At 43.3% G+C, this 17,912-nt stretch overlaps 1 protein-coding gene across 14 annotated transcripts in view; it reads left to right on the plus strand.

Annotated features, from left to right (window-relative positions):
• The first annotated feature begins 1,030 nt into the window (after positions 1 to 1,030).
• The window catches only part of lrrc8db (leucine rich repeat containing 8 VRAC subunit Db), a 105,534-nt gene continuing 88,652 nt past the window's right edge, over positions 1,031 to 17,912 (plus strand). For 11 of the 14 annotated variants that reach the window (XR_011357941.1, XR_011357942.1, XR_011357939.1 and 8 more), the window contains exon 1: positions 1,196 to 1,578. The gene's annotated coding sequence lies outside the window, so the exon portion shown is untranslated. Of the gene's footprint in view, positions 1,120 to 1,195; positions 1,579 to 6,537; positions 6,607 to 17,912 lie in introns of those variants that run through there. The other 3 variants (XM_069939146.1, XM_069939148.1, XM_069939147.1) reach the window with 3 other exon arrangements.

The following is a 17,912-nucleotide window of genomic DNA, read 5'->3' on the forward strand; positions in this document are numbered from 1 at the left end:
TTAGTAAAAATACTGGAGAAACTCAACAGCAATGAAGTTAGTAAAAATACTGGAGAAACTCAACAGCAATGAAATTAGTAAAAATACTGGAGAAACTCAACAGCAATAAAGTTAGTAAAAATACTGGAGAAACTCAACTCCAATAAAGTTAGTAAAAATACTGGAGAAACTCAATACCAATGAAGTTAGTAAAAATACTGGAGAAACTCAACAGCAATGAAGTTAGTGAAAATACTGGAGAAACTCAACAGCAATGAAGTTAGTAAAAATACTGGAGAAACTCAACAGCAATAAAGTTAGTAAAAATACTGGAGAAACTCAACTCCAATAAAGTTAGTAAAAATACTGGAGAAACTCAACACCAATGAAGTTAGTAAAAATACTGGAGAAACTCAACACCAGTGAAGTTAGTAAAAATACTGGAGAAACTCAACACCAATGAAGTTAGTAAAAATACTGAAGAAACTCAACACCAATAAAATTAGTAAAAATACTGGAGAAACGCAGCAGGTCACTTTATACAGTATAAGCATGAACATTGTTACTAACCAGTGATAATATCTAGGACTAGGTGTTGCAATCCCTGACGTTTATTTGCGTCTACATGTGTATAAATTTATATATATATATATATATATATATATATATGTGTGTGTGTGTATATGAAATCGACCCTCAAATTAATCCGACTGCACCGTCCTTCCAGTCTCTGGTCTGTGCCTAGAAGCCATGGTTTTACATTTTGTGTGTGTGTCCGTTTACTACAAGTAAATACAGGGATTAATGTATAATTCTGTTTCACTGAAGTGACACATGCATTTTGATACCCGCGTCCAATCTTGATTCCTGTGTTTATACAAAGTTGCGGTTGTTTTTTTTGGGGGGGGGGTCAAGTTGTCTCCCTGTGTGTTCACACATGCACAGGAAAGGCGGCTTTTCGGCCGGGCGAGTGCCTTCGGAGCCCCCCTCCCCTGCTCGCTCGAGTCCGTCGCCAAAGTTTGAACGCGTCGCGGGGAACGTGCGCGTCTCAGCCGGGCAGCGAGCGAGTCGCTGCTTCCCCTCTGTGGGATGATTGCACAGAACGTGGCAGCATCAGCCGGTCGGCTCCGACCCAAACAGGTTCTGACTAGTCGAGCCGCGCCTGCCTGACTTGATTGGGGTTTTGGGGGGGGGGGTATTTTTGAGGGAGGGGGAATTGAGAATGAAATGCACCCCTCAATGAATCCGACTGCACCGTCTTTCCAGTCTCTGTGCGAGGAAGCCATGACTTTACATTGTGTGTGTGTATTGCAGTGAGTCGCCTGTTCTTGTCTTTGTGCTCAGTGTCTATCTGATGTGATTTCCCCCACCTCTTCTGCAACACACACACATTTGGCGTGGGCAGGGGTGCCTGAGTTTTGTGAATAGAAAGTAAATAAGGGCTCGGCACGACGTCATTAAGGAGAGAGGGCGAGGGTTGCCGGCGCAGAGCGGGGGGGATTGTGCCCGGGCGCTCGCCGCCTCCTCCCTGCCTCGCACTGGAGCGCAGCGCTCCGCTCCTCCAGACTGACAACGGCGGCCCCTGTCACTCTGCAGCCGGTGAGTACGAATCCAGAATGACTGCAGCGAGCAATGGCAGAGCCCTACCTCTCCCTTTCTCTCCCCACCCCCCCCCCTCTCTCTCTCTCTCTCTCCATTGTTCCCCAAGTGTAAGCCGCTACATTGGCAATCCCCCCCCGGTCGCCACCATCGCGTCTTCAGTGTCGGTTCCCTGGCAGGAAAAAGAGGGGGAAGAGAAGGGGGAAAAACACACACACACGCACCAGGCTGGTCTTCGTGAATGTGTTTGGTGGGGCTTGAGATTTTCTCTGCCGGCACACTCCTTGCCATGGCGGGTGCGCTTTTAAGCAGATGAAACTAGTGCAACCCTGGCTGGGTTTTCAGGGTTGCCTGCGAGAGCAGCATCTTCTTCCTGCAACCCTTTCAACGGGACCCAAGCAGCAAATGCGACACCTTTTTGCCAAATGAGAAAGTGTTTCTGTTTTAAATTGTGTGATAAGTTTTTTTTTGGGGGGGGGGGGGGTAGAGGAATAGCCCAGAAGCATCAATCTTTAAGGGTGAAATGACTTGAGAACCTTGTGCATTTGATCTATTTTTATTTGAGTATTATGTTCCTCTGACAACCCGACCGCGAAGTGTTGCCTCTTCTATGTTTTGTTTTAAAAAGAAAAATGCATTATTCTGACTCTTGCTGAACGAAAACGAGTGAGCGGGGTCACAGATTGGTGTCCTCGAAGGGATGATGGGTGGGAACTTGTTACAACGCTCATCCAGCGCGACTGAACCTTCCTCAGACGGAGTTGTGGGCGCGTACCCCTTAAAAAGTACTGGGCAGGGATGCCGTTACATGGCACCGTGTCCAGAAACATCAGATTCGTTCCAATCGTCCTGAGAGGAGCAACAAAGTTGAGGACTGATACGGTTGCCCCATATGCCTGAGTTCATCCAACTGGGCACCGTTCACCAAGTATCACCTTCTAGAAATTGATATTTCTTGTAAACATTCATTCACCTCATCTTGTTTTGCTTTTTAACGTTTTCATCAATTTCTAGATAAAATCAGATTATCAAACCAATTTTTTTTAGAAGAGGGAAGCATATTTTAATAGTTACACACTCAGAGTGGCAATTGTATTTCTTTATCAATACGACCTTAATCTAAAATGATTAATTTTGTTTGTCCTGACATGTTTTTATAGAAAAGGTTGTAATTGGGGTTCACTTATTGCTGAATGATACAGCCCAAATGGGGACTATTTGCCACTTTGCCCTTATTCTGGCTCTTTATTTCTAGCACTTGGAGACTTCACCCCCACCCCTGATGTTTTCGGCCAAACCTTCTCTCCCCTCCTCTCCTTTTGACGGATTCTCGAGATTGAACGTGATCTGCTTCCTTCCTGATTCTAGTGGGATCCTGCGGACTCGACAAATGTGGCAACTGCAGGGAGGGCGGGAGGTGCCAAGTGGGACTGGCGGGTGGGTGTGTAGTCTGTGAGGAGTCTTGCTCTTTTTGCCTCCTCCCAGTGGCTTCTGTGCGCTTCCACTACATGGATGTAAGGTTCTTTAATGCTCTTTCTCCATTGTGAGCATCCAATGGGCCAGAGATTCTCAAAGGTCTGTCAGAAAAATAGAGGGTTATGGGTGTGTGTGGCAGGGAGTGGTTGGATGGGGAATAGCTTTGCATAGGTCAGCACCACCTCATGGGCCAAAGAGCCTGTGCTGTCATGTTCCAAGTCCATGGGGATTGTTCATTTCTTGTTGAGCTTGTCCTTGAATCTTTTTCTGTTCACCTTGTGATCTCTTCCCATCTGCATTCCGAATCTGATATTGGCCATGTGAACAAAAAGGCCTTTCAAGTGAAGCAACACTTGTATATCCACAGGATTGATTTACTGCATCCAGTGCTCCCTTTGTGGCCTTCTCCACATCAGAGAGACTGGTCATAAATTGGGAGATTGTTTTGTTGAGCACCTCTGCTATAACAGAGACCAGTAGTCAACCATTTCAATTCTGAATCACACTCCCACACTCACATGTCTATTCATGGCCTTGTATACTAACCCATCCTGACCACCCAAAGATTGGAGGAAGACCATCTTTTTTTCCATCTGGGAACTCTCCAGCCAGATGGAATTAACATCGACTTCTATTTTCTGCTAACCTGCTCAACTTTTTCCCCCCCTTTCCAGTTTATCCAGTTCTTTTCCCCCTGCACCCACCCAGCCATCCCTCCTCCCCTGATCACTGGTGTCTCCTCCCTCCCTTCTTCACATATCATCTCCTGCCTTTGCCCCCCCCTCCCCTCCTCCCCCACCCCATCTTTTTGTTTGGACACCTGCTGACATTCTTCCATACTTTGATGAAGGGCTCAAGCCCGAATCGTCGGTTATGTATTTTTAACATTGCTACAAAAAGGACACTGTTTGTGTGACCAACTGATTTCTCCAGCATCTTATGTTTTTATTACGAACAACATGATGTGCCAACATCTCAGAGGGCTTCAGCTCTGAGATGTTGGCCTGCGAGAGAGTGCTGATGTTGGCTTATATTTTCAATGAGTTTGTAGGATGTTGCATGGAAGGCATTGGTGGTGGGTGTAGAAATTTGAGATGCCTGCTGTAGATTGTCCAGGTCTCCAGGGCAGGTAAGAGGGCAGGGGCTGACTATGCAATAATGTATGTGGAGTCTATTTCCATCACTCATACAGGCATGCCTTCCAGATCAGAGGAACTCATAATTTGTATTTGTGTCGTTTCAGTGCTAAGTGTGTGGAATTGGTTTCCTCTCATGACTGAAATACCTGTTCTCAAAGGTTTTGCTCTTATTTTCCCCATCAAACCCCTTTTTAACTTTCAGCACCTTTTGTTACATCCCACAAAGCTCTGCTCCATGTAATGAAGTTTCTATTTCCCTAGCACCTTTCAGTAAATATCTTCTGCATCTGACAGCGTGAATGCCCTTCCAAATAAAATTGGGCACAAGATTCGAGTTAAGTCTGACATACAAAAGGACTGGCCTCATTTCTTTGCCTTTTGTGCTTCTTGTTTATAACAGCAAGAATCCTGTATTCTTGCTTAATTGTTGTCTTGGAGGTTTAAGTCATTTGCGACTTTATGTGACTCTGGAAGACCCACAATCTGCATGTTTATTTATTTGTTTACTTATTTCTTCACGATAAGCTGATTCAGGCATTGAAAACCTGTGCTGCCCAATTAACCTACCCGTATGTTTTTGGAATGTGGGAGGAAACTGGAACACCTGGGGAAAACCCACACAAATTGCGCTGACTGCAATGCAAACCAGACTGCCCCTATGTTTACGACTAGGCGCTTATTGAAAATCATTCCTTTTCCTTTGATATCTGCAGAGATGGAGACTGATCACCACCGTTTTTGAAGGGTCTTTAAATTCTGGCCATGCCGATGATGCCCACATTTTATGAATAGAAGTCTTGAAATTGTTCATTTTTCTTTGAAATGCTTTCTCCTGATCAGGCTAAGATCATTCCTGTAAGCTGCCATCATCCTCTTTTCTGACTAAAGCAGAGCGGTAAACACAGGAATCGTAGGCCCCTGGAGAAAGCAATGTTTTAAAAATATAAATCACAGAACATAATTTGGTGAGGTGTGGATAGTGAGGAAAGGTTGTCAAAGGATTCAACACGATAATAAAAATCTGAGCAGATCAATGGCAGATAGTTCAATCCAGTCAGGTATGAGGTGTTGCACTTTGGGAGGTCAAATGTGAGAAGAAAGTATCGTTTAAGTCTCAGAACGCTTTGGAATGGCACGGTTTGTGTAGCGGTTAGCGCAACGCTGCTACAGTGCCAATGACCAGGGTCTGAATCCTGTGCTCCCTACAAAGAGTTTGTAGTTCTCCCCATGCCTGCGTAGGTTTCCTCTCATCCTTCAAAAATATACTAGGTTTGGAGATTAATTGGGGTATTTGGGTGGCATGGGCTTGTGGGTTGGAATGGCCTTGTTACCATGCTGTATGTCTAATTTGTTTTTTAATTTAAAATATAATAGAACCAGGAGAAAGCCATTGGCCCATCGAGCTTACTTCATTCAACAATGGGCAGATCTGATCATGGACTCTGTTCTACTCACAAGATGTAGGAGCAGAAGTAGACCCATTCTCCCATCATGTCTGCTCTGCCATTCTAATCATGAGTGGATCAATCCACCCACTCCCCGTAAACCACGATGCCCTGTCCAATCAAATACCTGTCAATCTCTACCTTAAATACACCCAAAGACCTTGCTTCCACAGCTGCCTGTGGCAACAAGTTCCATAGATTCACACCTCTCTGGCTAAAGAAATTTCTCCACCTCTCTTTTTTTAAACTGACGCTCATTTTATCTTGAAATTATGCCCTCTTATCCTAGAATCCCCTATCATGTGAAACATCCATGCTACCTGTACTCTGTCCAGGCCTTTCAGCATTTAAAATACCTCTGAGGTCCCCCTCATCCTTCTGTACTCCAATGAGTACTGTCTAAGAGCTGACAATTTTTCCTCATGTATAAATCTAGGAATGAATGCCAACATTGCATTTGCCTTCTTCACTACTGACTCAACCTAGTGATCAACCTTTAGGGTAAACTGCACAAGGGCATCCGTCTATTTCTTCTACCAGAGTGCATGTTACAAAATTTCCCATAACTCCTTATTTCTCTTCTGTGCATACTTCTATCTGTGTTTTAAATGTATTCAGTGAGACAACCTCTACTGCTTCCTCAGACAGAGAATCCAATCCATGGATTCACTACTCTCTGGGAGAAGCAGTTCCTCACCATCTCTGCCCAAGGATTCTTGGCATAGATGTAGCAAAGGGATATTGAGAGGCAAGTCCCCAGGTCCTTGACACAAGAAGATAGGGTGGTCAAGAAAATGTTTGCCTTCATTTGTGGAGGTGTTGAGTATAAAAGTTGGGAAGTCACAGGCAGCTGGTTAAAACCTGGAGGATTGTGTGTAATTTTGGTTGCCCCATTGCAGGAAGGAGTTGGAGGCTTTGGAAAAGGTGCATATGAGTCTCGCCAGGATGCTGTCTGGAAACAGCCAGAGGTTGGACAAACTTCGATTCTTTTCTCTGGAGCATCAGAGGCTGGGGTGGGGGGTTGGTGGTGACTGGATGGAAGTATATAAAATTATGAAAGGCATTTACGCGAGAGGAAATGTCACATCCTAAAGGGTGTAACTTTGGAGTGGGGGGGGGGGGTTCAAGTTGTACAAAGCAAATTCTCTTACACTGAGTTGCAGGTGTCCAGAATGTGTTCTGCTAGGGAAAGTGGTGGAAGCAGATATGATAGCAATGTTTAAGAACCATTTAGATAGATTCGTGAAGAGGCAGGGAATGGAAGGATACAGATATTGTGCAGGCAGATAATGAGTTTATTGTCATGTGCCCCAACATTCTTGAAGCAGCTGAACTGGTACCTTTTCAAAATCTACAAAAACAACTGAAAAGAAACAACAGTTGCATACTGAATTGAATGATGAGATGTTTAATTTTGAGCTGAAGTGCATGTATGGCGCCAAACTAGCCACTTTACCCTTTCAGCTGCCAATTAGAAGTCTGCCTCTTCATTATTCCATTGTTCTCCATGCAATGTGTCACACCTTCAGCTCTCTGGGGTCGAGCGTTTCCAAGGTTCACAGCCCATGTCCCTTTACCCTGTGAACATTCACCTTGATGACCCCTCCACACCCCCCCACCACTCCCACTCCCAGCGCATAGATCATCTTCTGAGTTCTCCACCAGTAGTAACATCTCCACATTATCTACTCTCTCAAACTTGTTCCGAATCACCTCTCATCCTTGTAAATTCCAGAGAGCCTAAGTGTAATCTGTCTTTATAAAAACAACTCCTTCATCATGCAAATTAGTTTTGGTGACTCTTCCTTGTAAATGAGACCAGGATTCCTGGTGTGGATCTGGCCCTATTATTTAGAGTGTTGTAGCAAGACTTCCTGACCATTTGGATTGTCCCTCTTTCAATACAAAGCAATGTTCTGTTTCCTAAATACTTTGCTTCCTACAAGGTCACCTGGATTTCACTGAACATAAGCATTTATTTGAGGTTTGCAACATATAAATAATCGACTTAAAATAGCGGATATCTTGTATTTCCCACTATGTTGCCCATAGTGTGGTCTCTACTTCAGTGCATGAAAAAAAGAATTGTTCAAACTCCTACTGGAATATCATTGAATAAGGATGAGTGGAGACTTAATAGAGGTTTACAAGACTCTGAGAGACATAGATAGGGTGGTGCTTTTTCCCCAGGGCAGGAATAGCAAACACCAGAGGATAGCTGTACAAAGTGAAGGGAGGAAAGTTTAGGGTAGACATCAGGGGTAAGTAGTTTTACACAGAGTTGTGGGTTCCTGAAACGTTAGGGGTATTTAAGAGAATATTTAATAGGCACGTGGATGTAAGAAAAATGGAGGGTTATGAGGTAGTTTTTTTTGGTAGGAATGTATGGGACAGCACAACATTGAGGATTTAAGCCTGAGAATCTAAGAGAAGATCAAACCTGTAGATTTTGTTAAACTAAGGAACTGATCATCTGTTGAGCAAATATGGAGGTTTGGGGGGGGGACAGATAGCAATAAAGTGGCAATAATCACACGTTTTCGGCATTCAGTAGACTTTTCCAAAGAAACTTGAGGACATGGGGCAAATGCAAGTCTAAAGTTCAGACCTGAAACAAAAATTGTAGCTAATGCATGTCCGGACCACCAGTTCCAGAAGGATCAGGTGAGCTCCCTCCTCAACTCAAGCACAGCTGTATGATCTTTCCAACAGTTGTTGCACCCCCCCAATAGAGGAGGAGTTGACGTATTGTTCTCCTTTCTGAATGCGCCATTCACCTCGTTCCTCCTCGAGTCTGCAGTTGTTAAGTTTGTGTTTGGAGGGTTACAGATTGTGTCATGGAAAGACTACTTTTCAAAATTTCCAATTTTGTACAGTTCCATGATATTCAAGGTGTGGACTCTTTCGACCACTTCCTGGGCACTTTAAATTGCCCTCATTTCCAAACCTGTCTGTTTCATTATTTCCCTTCCAATTTTTTTTCCACATAATTGATGTTAAATTTCACCTGTTAATATTTGTATAATGAGTTGGATGAGATATGATGGCCATCAGTGGGAATGAAATGGCAAATGAAACTTGGAGTCAAATTGCTTATTTCTGTTTGGAGATAACCTGTGTAAACCAACCAGAATCAATATTCATTCCAATTGTTCTATTACATAAAACCTTTTCTCAAGATTAACTCGATTCTGAAACTGCTGAAGATGATGGCCATTTGGTTGTAAAATAAAACTTTATCACCTCAAGGCACGGTTTGCATAGCGGTTAGTGCAACGCTGTTACAGCGCCAGTGATTGGAACAGAGGTTCGAATCCCGCGCTGTCTGGAAGGAGTTTGTACATTCTACCTGTGTCAGAGTGGGTTTTCCACGGGGGCTCTGGTTTCCCTCCACCCTTCAAAACGTAAATTGCATGGCTTATGGCCTAAAGGGCCTGTTAACCGTGCTGGATATCTAAAAATTAAAAAAAATTGTGTAAAATTCATACCTGTTGTGTCATGTGTACAGATAAAACATTCATTCCTGCTATTCAAAGTATTTGGCAAGCGGTGCAATAATTATCAAGAGTTTTGTATGTGCAGAATTTCTTCACTGGTGAGTTGGTCCGTTCAATCCTTTGTTTCTGAATGTGGATTCTCCAGTCTATCATATTCTAACTTAAAAGCAAAGGGATTCCAAAGAGATTTTAAGGTCTCTGTAAAGAGATCATTAAAATGTCATGGATGGGTGCAGAGAGAAAAAAAATCAAAGGTGATAACGCAATGCATGCCTTTGGTTGAACTACATGGAAATAGATGTAATGCTGCAGCTTTAACAAAGATCTACTTATACTATCTCTGGACTCTTGAGCACCATATCTTAGGAGGATGTAATAGCTTTGACCGAAGTATAGCATAGCTGTCAAAAGTTAATATCTGGACTTCGTTAAATTGTGAGGATTGATTGCAGAAACTCTAATTTTATTTCCTGGAATGACAAAGATGATTTGATTGTTGAAACCAAATCAAGTGGAATAACTAGATTTTTTTTTTCCTTTAACCATAGACAAAGTGTCCTCCTACTTTAGAGGTTAATACGGTCTAAAATTAGAGTCCTTGCCTTTCAAAAGGACACTTTGGAATTATGTCCCTGCCCAGCAGGTAGCGGAGATTTCGAACTCTCTTCCATGAACTCCAATTAAAGCTAGTTAATTTTTTACCATTAACATCTGAGATTAATGAACTGTTGGCCAAAAGCACTAAGAGAAGTGGGGAAAGGTGATTGAGCACAAATCAGCTATGCTCTCTTTGATTAGCATCCACGATGGACTGTGGAATTTTGTTTTATTACATACAATTCACAACTTTTCTGCCAATTTTAAAATTCCATCCATGCTTCAGTGAAGTTTAATAGATTCTTGATTTACCATCTGCTGAAATGAAGTTCAATCTTGTTTTCTATGTTGAGCAACAAGTTAATTCAACCCAATCATTTAGAACATAGAACAATACAGCACAGTACAGGCACTTTGGCCCTCAATGTTTTGACAACACATATTCCTTAAAAAAAGTACTAAATCCTTCCTACCCCGTAACCCTCTGTTTTTCTTTTATCCATGTACCTGTCTAAGTGTCTCTTAAATGCCCCCAATGTTTCATCTTGCACTACCTTCCACTGCGGCATTTTCCTCACAGCTCTCTGAGAGAAAAAAAAACTTACTCCGATGTCTCCCCTAAACTTTCCTCCCTTCACTTTATACATATATCCTCTGCTGTTTGCTGATCCTACTCTGGGAAACAGGTGCCGGCTGTCCACCCAATCTGTGCCTCTCAGAATCTTGTAGACCTCTCATCGTTCTACGCTCCAAAGTGAAAAGTCTCAGCTCTGCTAACCTTGCCTCATAGGACATGTTTCCTAACCCAGGCAACATCCTGGTAAATCTCCTCTGCACCCACTCCATTGCTTCCATATCCTTCCCATAATGAGGTGACCAGAACTGAACACAATACTCTTAAGTGTGGTCTCACCAGAGATTTGAAGAGTTGTAGCATGACCTCTCTACACCTGAATTCAATCCCCCTATTAAACAATCCCAGCATCCCATAGGCCTTCTTAATGATCCTATCAATCTGTGCGGCGACCTTGAGGAATGTATAGATTTGCACCGTAAGGTCCTTCTGTTCATCCACACTCTTAAGTAACCAACCATTAACCCTGTACTCAGCCTTTTGGTTTGCCCTTCCAAAATGCATCACCTTAAACTTATCCGGATTGAAACCTATCTGCCGCTTTTCTGCCCAACGCTACCTCTTGTCTATATCCTCTTGTAACCTTCAGCTCCATCCACAACTCCTCCAACCTTTGTGCCATCTGCAAACTTACTGACCCTCTTCACCCAGGTCGTTTATAAAAATCACAAAGAGCAGGGGTCCCAGAACAGATCCCTGTCATGATGTCCAGGCAGAATTCTGATAAAGGTGTCCAATGTCAACAAGTGTGCAGTTAAACCTCTTTCAATGTACTCCAAAAAGATTAGTCCCAAAGAAATTCTCAGCAGTGGAATCTGTTGGTCTTTTTTTTTCCCCCGTTGGCTTTCTTTGTAACTTTCAACTTTAAATCATTTAACACTTTTTTTAAAAAAAAAGCTCTAGGAATGATTTTATCCTGTATTGTTCATGGCAGATTTTTATGATGCTTCATCAGTCAATAGTGTTTCATCACTCTTGCAGCCAGAGGCTGCTTTCTTTAGTAGCTTGTTTGACTCTCAGTCCCGTAGAATCATGGATTTTGCAGTTATTCTATTGGTTAGTAAAACACTAGGAATAGGTGTGGGAAAGCACAAAGCCCCCTTATACCCATGTTGTCAGTTAGATATAGTCATGATATAGGGTCTGTACATGAAATGTTGACTGTCCATTTCTAACTCAGAGGGGCTTGGAAGTTAAGGGGGGGGGGGTTGGTTTTGCACTCTGAGTGGTAGGTGCTTGCTACAGTGGTGGGGGCAGGAACCATAGAACGCTACAGCACATAAAAAGGCCCTTCTAGCCTTTGCGGAACTATTCCACCTAGTCCCACTAACCTGCATCCAGTCCATATCTCTCCATACCACTCCCATCCATGTACCTGTCCAAATTTTTTATAAATGTTAAAATTGACCCCACACTCATCACTTCAGCTCATTGCACAGTCCCACCACTCTCTGAGAAGAAATTTCCCCATAATGTTCCCCCATAAACTTCTCTCCTTTCATCCTTAACCCATGGCCTCTGGTTTGTACCTCATCTAATCTCAGTGGGGAAAAAAACCTACTTGTATTTACTCTTGTCTATCCCACTTATAATTTTAAATACCTCCATCAAATCTCCCCTCATTTTTCTGCACTCATGGAAATAAGTCCTAACCCATTTAACCTTTCCCTGTAGCTCAGTTCCTGAAGACCTGGCAACATCCCAACAAATCTCCTCATCACTCCTTCAATCTTACTGATATTTCCTGTAGTTAGGTGACCAAAACTGCACACAAATTTGGCCTCATCAAAGATTTGTACAACTTTACCATAACATCCTAACTTCTACCCTCAGTACTTTGATTTATGAAGGCTAATATGCTTAAAAACTCTCATTACAACCCTATCCACCTGTGTTGCCACTTTTAGGGAATTATGTATCTGTATTCACAGAACTCTGTTCTACCACACTCCCTAGTGCTCTACCATTTACTGTGCATGTCCCACCTATCATTGTCCTTCCAAAATGCAGCACCTCACTTGTCTGTATTACAGTCCGTCTGCCATTTTGAAGCCTCCTTTCCCAGCTGGTCCAGATCTCTGCAAGCTTTGAAAGCTTTCCTCATTGTGCACTACACCTTCAATCTTTGTGGCACCTGCAAACCTGCTGATCCAATTTATCACATCATCGTCCAGATCATGGATATAGATGACAACAACATTAGACCCAGCACCAATCCTTAAGGAACAGGCCTCCAGTAAGAGAGGAAATTATCCACTATCATTTTCTGGCTTCTTCCATAAAGCCAATATCAAATCCAGTTTTCTACTTCACCATGAATACAGAGCAATTAAAATCTGACTATCCTCCCATGTAGGATCTTGTTAAAGGCCTTAGTAAAGTCCATACAGACAACATCCACAGCCTTTCCTTCAACAGCTTTCTTGGTAATCTCCTTGAACAAACTATATAAGATTATTTAAACATGACCTTCCATGCATAAAGCCATGTTGACTATCCGTAATCTGTCCCTAAGTAGATTGTCTTCTACTAATGTTAGGCTCACCTGCCTATTTTTTGAGCCCTTTTAAAACAATGGAAAAATATAAGCTAACCTCCCATCCTTCAACAACTCAGATGTGGTTAAGGACATTTGATATAAATCTGCCAGGGCCGCTGCAATTTCTACACTAACCTCCCTCAAAGTCCAAGGGAAAATCTTGTCAGGTCCTCTGGATTTTTCTTTTTTTATTTGATTTAAGACAGACAAGCACCTCTTCCTTTTTAATCTGTATGGGATCCATGACTTCACTGCTCATTTATGTCACTTCCCTAGATGCTGTGCTAGATTCCTGAGTAAATACAGATGCCAAAAACCCATTTAAGATCTCCCTATCTCTTGTGGCTCCAGACGTGGCTGAGCATTCTATTGAAGGAAAGGCTGCGGATGTGGTCTGTATGGACTCGAGTAAGGGCTTTGAGAAGATCTGGACCAGCTGGAAGATGGTCAGGTGGTTTCATTCGCTCTGCATTCTGGAGATCAGAATTTTGTCCCTTATTTAATTTAAATTTAATTTAGAGATACAGCATGGTGAAAGACCCTTGCTGCCCAAAGACCCAAATTAGTCTACGATCCCAGTATGTTTTGAAGGATTGAAGCTGGAGTATCTGGAGAAAACCCATGTAGACATGGGGAGAATGGACAGAGTCCGATTCTAACCCAAGTGGCTGGTGCCATTGCAATGTTATGCTCACTGCTACACTAACTGTGCGCCGTCCTCCTGATTTCCCTCTTCAGTAATTTTTCTGCACTTTTTATTCTCCCCAAGTACTGTACCTCATTTGTTACTTGGTGTAATAGGATCTTTTGAGAGACTATTAAATAAATGGGTGTATGGAGCTGATGAAAATTAAAGGTTGTGCAGTAGGGATATTCGAGGCAGTTGTTAGAGTAGGTTATTAGTTTGGCACACACTATGGGCCAAAGCATCTATAATGTGCTGTAGTTTCCTAGGTTTATTGAAACCCAGATCCTTTTTCCTTTGTAATGGACTGTATCCCCCACAGGACAGTGCTGAGAGCCATTGTTGTTTTTTTGTTACTTGTGTAAGATCATGGCATCTAATCATTAATATTGCAGTGAGTTTGAAGATGGCTGATTAGTCTAATCAGAACTTGAAAGTTGGTGATACCATTATCAAGCTGTTGTCATATTGATGGTTCTTGACTTGCAAGATTCTTTTTGCACCTTCCTCTGTTCTGGCTTCCTCCGAGGAATTCGCACTGCTTTTTATGTGGGTGTTCTGAATAGGATGAACAGTGGGCCTGTGGCTCTGCCCTCCCCCACCATTTTATTCACGTACCTACCTGTTCTTTGCTCACACCTCGAAGAAGGGCTCCGGCCTGAAATGTTGGTTGTGAACCTTTATTTTTGCTAAGTAAAGATCAATGACTTGGTGAGTTTCTCCAGCTTCTGCAGATTTTCTTGTTTAACCAACGTGTGACCCAGTGCTGCTTGTTCCCAGTAGCTCATATCAATGCTTAAACTCTTCAGGGATGTTCCATGAGGGTCTTTGGAATCTGCGTTTCTGGCCACCATAAAGACTGTTTACCCTCGGTAAGTTCTCCATCAAGCACGTTCTTCATCAGACCTATTTCTAATGTATGCTGCCCATCTAATTTCTCTGTGGCAGAATCCATGTGTCTGGAGTTCTTTCTCTTGCCAGATGATATATTCTGCAGAGGCAAGTGGTGAAGTTGTCTGGTAGCCATAGGTTAAGGTGTTAAGGTCACAGCATGATGCACCTTTAGCTTGGTCTTTAGGATTGATCCTGGCCACATGCACGACAAGGAAGTCAGTGTTGACTTTTTTTTTCTTTGATCTGGTTAAACTCCAGCCGTGGCCCCATGCGCTCATAGAACATCACAGCACATGATGTGCCAACCTAAGTAAGCCCACTTCACAACAATCTACTTCACAACTACCTCACATCCATTTTGGCAGGTCAGATCACCTGGCTGTGCTCCTTCCTTCATACAGACAGCTCTTCATAAAGAGCGGTTCCGAGATCAGGACAGTTAGAAGGTGGTCACAGGAGGTTGAAGAACGGGTTACAGGACTTCCTCGAGTCAGTGGATTGGGCAATGTTCAAGGACTCAGCTGAGGATCTGAACGATTACACCAGGGCTGCCACAGAATTTATCAAAACAGTGTGTACCCTCCAAATCGTCCAGGGTTTCCCTCCAACTAGAAGCCCTGGATGAGCAATGAAATCCAGAACATGTTGAGAGCTGGATTGTAGGCATTTAAGTCTGAAGATCCAGATCACTACAGAAGGAGTAGGTATGACCTACGGAAAGCCATTTCATGGGCAAAGTGGAGTTTACGTACTAAAGTGGAAACCACGAAGGAGACCCGACTGCTGTGGCAGGGCCTAAAACTAAATCCTGTGCAGTAAGAGACAGCAAAGCTTCACTCCTGGATGAATTCAATGACTTCCAGGCCCAATTCAACCACAAGAACAAGAAAGAACCACTACTGCACATCTCCATGTCTCCTGATGATCTCATCCTCTCTGTATCCAAGGATGATGCACAGGCTGCCTTCAGAAGAGTGAATCAGAGGAAAGCATCCGGTCTGGACAGAGTACCCAACCGAATATAAAAATCTGTGCTTTGACATCTCGCTCCAGCAGGGTGTGGTATCCACCTGTTTCAATCAGATGTCAATTGTACTGTTGCCCAAGAAGAATGGGGTAGCCTGCCTAAATGACTATTGACCAGTGGCACATGTCGACAGTGAAGTGTTTTGAAGCATATCAACTCCTGTCTGAGCGGCGACATGGATCTATTCTAATTTGCCGATCATAGCAACAGGTCTAATGACAGATGCCATTTCACTGGCTCTACACAAAGGCCTGGAACACCTGGAGAGCAAAGATGCTGACATCAGGATGCTCTTTACTGACTACAGCATTTAACACCATCATCCCCTCAAAATTGATCAACAAACTCCAAGACCTGTGAAATTAGATCCTATATTTCCTCACCAGACCACAATCAGTGAGGATTGGTAAGAACTTCTCCTTCACAATTTCCATTAGGACTGGAGCACCACAGGGCTATGTGGCTCGGTACGACAACACCATCTGCAAATTTGGTGACGATACCACAGTAGTGGGTTGTATAAAAAGAGACATTGAATCAGCGTGCAGGAGGGAGATTGAAAACTTGGCTGAATGGTGCACCAGCAACAACATTGCACTCAATATCACCAAAAACAAGGAGCTGATTATTGACTTAAGGAAGGGGAAGCCAGAGGTATACGATCCAGTGATCATTGGGGGAATCAAAGGAGGAGAGGGTGAGCAAATTAAGTTCTTGGAGTCACTAACTCAGAGAATCTTTCCTGGACCCAACATACTAATAGCATCATGAAGAAAGCGTGTCAGCGCCTCCATGTTCTCAGGAGTTTGCTGAAAACGTTAGAAACTATGGCAAATTTCTATAGATGTGTGGTGGATAAAGTGCTGATGGACTGCATTATAGTAGCCTCCTATGGGGACTCCAATACCCCTGTGTGAAACACGAAAGTTTGTGTTTGTATTAAAAACACACCAAAGGTCTGGAGGAGCTCAGCCGGACTTTTCAGCGTCCACAGGAGAGAAAGATATATTGCTGATGTTTCAGGCCTGGGCTCTCATTCAAGGAATAAGCAGAATGAGCCGGGAGCAGGAAATCTCAAAGTCCCAGAATTCGACAGTGCCGGCTGGAGGAGGAATCCAGACCAACAAAAGGTGTTAATTGGATAGGATGAGGAACAAGGTAAGTGTGAAAGGAGACTAAATGTAGAGACGGATGGAGATAGGGAAGTGGGGTTGATGGGGGTGGGGGGAAGATGAGGTGTTGTTCCTCTAGTTTGTGGGTATTCTCAGTCTGGCTGTGTATGAGACTATGGACAGACATGTCATAAAGCGATCTCCCAGTTTGTGTTCACTCTCTCCGACGTGGAGGAGATCACAACGGGAGGACTATATGCAGTAGATAACCCCTGCAGATTCACAAGGGAAATGTTGCTTCACTTGGAAGGACTGTTTGAGGCCCTGAATGGTGATGAAGGAGGAGGTGTGGGTGAAAGAGAAGTTTCCAAGGGGATGATTGGTGAGGAGGAAGGAGTGGGCAAGGGAGACACGGAAGGAATGGTTCCTGTGGTGGGGGGGGGGGGAGGAGGAGGAGGAGAAGGGAAAATGTGTTGAGTGGTGGGATCACGCAGTAGGTGGCGGAAATGGCGTTGGAGGATGTGTTGGATGTGGAAGCTGGTGGGGTGGTAGGTGAGGACAAGAGGAATTCTGTGCTTGTTGCGCCTAGGGGCAGAGATGGAGACAGGGATCAAGGGAGAGTGTTGCTAGAGTTTGGCAGCAAAGTGGATGAAGTCAGTGAGCTCCTCATGGGTACATGAGGTAGCTCCAAAGTAGTCATCAATGTAGCCCTCCATAATTTGTTTACATGTATCTGCTGTGTATGTTTTTTTTCTTGTACCACCATTAAGTGGCAATTCTACCTGGCCTGCAGGAAAAAGAATCACAGGGTTGTATGTGATATCATACATGTCCACTGACAAAAAAAATCTGAACCCTCCATTCTTCTAACAATTTTTCTTCCTCTCAGGAATCCTTAACATCTAGTGCTGCCATGGTATATTATGATGGATATTGGGACACCTTATATCTTAACTCTCTCTGAACAGCAGAGTATAAGCAAAATCTTTAAGGCTTAAGCCTGGAGTGCAAAAACATGCATGCCTTTGGTTATCTGTGATAATTGATACAAGAACATAAGAAATATGAATTGGCCATCTGGCCTGTCGAGCCTGCTCTACCATTCAGTCATTATGGCTGATCTGGCTATTGACTCATCTCCACTTTCCCACCAGTTTCCCCATAAATTCTTTATTTTTTTTATGCTTGAAAATTCTACTTATTTGTGCCTTAAATATATTTGGTGAGGCAGCTTCTCCTGTTTTCTTGGAGAGAGAATTTCACAGATTCAATACTCTATGGAGAATCAG

The sequence above is a fragment of the Narcine bancroftii genome, chromosome 5, assembly GCF_036971445.1.
Source record: "Narcine bancroftii isolate sNarBan1 chromosome 5, sNarBan1.hap1, whole genome shotgun sequence".
Lineage (NCBI taxonomy): Eukaryota > Metazoa > Chordata > Chondrichthyes > Torpediniformes > Narcinidae > Narcine > Narcine bancroftii.